The sequence below is a fragment of the Hylaeus anthracinus genome, unplaced genomic scaffold (assembly GCF_026225885.1).
Source record: "Hylaeus anthracinus isolate JK02 unplaced genomic scaffold, UHH_iyHylAnth1.0_haploid 11978, whole genome shotgun sequence".
In the NCBI taxonomy this organism is placed as follows: Eukaryota; Metazoa; Arthropoda; class Insecta; order Hymenoptera; family Colletidae; genus Hylaeus; species Hylaeus anthracinus.
Window position 1 is genome coordinate 2,842,836 of NW_026534326.1, and position 1,628 is coordinate 2,844,463.

Sequence of the window (1,628 nt, forward strand, 5' to 3'; positions counted from 1 at the left end):
TATAGCAGATATGGTGCTCTATACAGCAGATATAGCAGATATGGAGCTCTATATAGCAGATATGGTGCTCTATGTAGCAGATATAGCAGATATGGAGCTCTATATAGCAGAAATAGCAGATATGGAGCTGTATATAACAGACATGATGCTCTATATAGCAGATATGGTGCTCTATGTAGCAGATATAGCAGATATGGAGCTCTATATAGCAGAAATAGCAGATATGGAGCTCTATATAACAGACATGGAGCTCTATATAACAGACATGGTGCTCTATATAGCAGATATGGTGCTCTATATAGCAGATATGGTGCTCTATGTAGCAGATATAGCAGATATGGAGCTCTATATAGCAGAAATAGCAGATATGGTGCTCTATACAGCAGATATAGCAGATATGGAGCTCTATATAGCAGATATGGAGCTCTATATAACAAACATGGAGCTCTATATAGCAGATATGGTGCTCTATATAGCAGATATAGCAGATATAGAGCTCTATATAGCAGATATGGTGCTCTATACAGCAGATATAGCAGATATGGAGCTCTATATAGCAGATATGATGCTCTATACAGCAGATATAGCAGATATAGATCTCTATATAGCAGACATGGAGCTGTATATAGCAGATACAGCAGGTATAGAGTCTTTATATACCCATCCATATGTACATTTATTCATTTACCATGAATTTGCAATATATTTTAATATCTATCGACCATCTTCAACAAATTATTCGTTACTTAAAGTTACTCAAATTTTAAAAATAATAAGAAACGAACAAAATTGATATATCTAACTTTAGTAATTACATATAGAAATTTACCAGCGACATTAACATTTAATCATTGAAACAAAATCCACCACAAAGGTTCTTATTTAATTCCTATTATTACAAGCCAAGAGTATAATTTTTCAAACAATTCCTATCTTCCATTAACGGGGGAATTCATCGATAATTTTCTGTCCGTATACGCGCGTGACCTTAGGGGTTCATCGGTATTACGTTATCGCGGGCTGCTTGCACTTTCAGCAGAACGTATTTTAACTCGCTACTCGGTTTATTCGGATTCTGGGTAAAAGCAGCCTTGGAATAGGCGGCGCGTGAAATAATCCTGCCCCTCGGCCCGGGTCGAAGCTCATTATCGTTAAATGTGTGTCCGAAACTCGTTTTGGCCCGCGAACCTCGCGGATAAACTTCGATCCAATCATTTGTCCACTGCCCCGAGAGCTTGTTCGCGCTGTCGGAATATTCGGGGAATGTTAAAGCGTTGTATGGAGCTGTATGCAGCGTTGTACAATAGAGCGTTGTGAACTATAGTGTTGTACACTAGAGCACTGTGTGTTATAGCGATCTACACTAGAGCATTGTGTGCTACAGCGTTGTACGGTATAGCTTTGTATATTAAAGCGTCGTTTGGTATAGCGTTGTATAATAGAGCGTCGTGTGCCATAGCGTTGTACACTAGAGCGTTGTGTGTTATAGCGTTGTACACTAGAGCGTTGTGTGCTATAGCGTTGTACACTAGAGCGTTGTGTTCTATAGAATTGTAAACTAGAGCGTTGTGTGCTATAGAATTGTACACTAGAGCGTTGTGTGGTATAGCGTTGTACACTAAAGGATT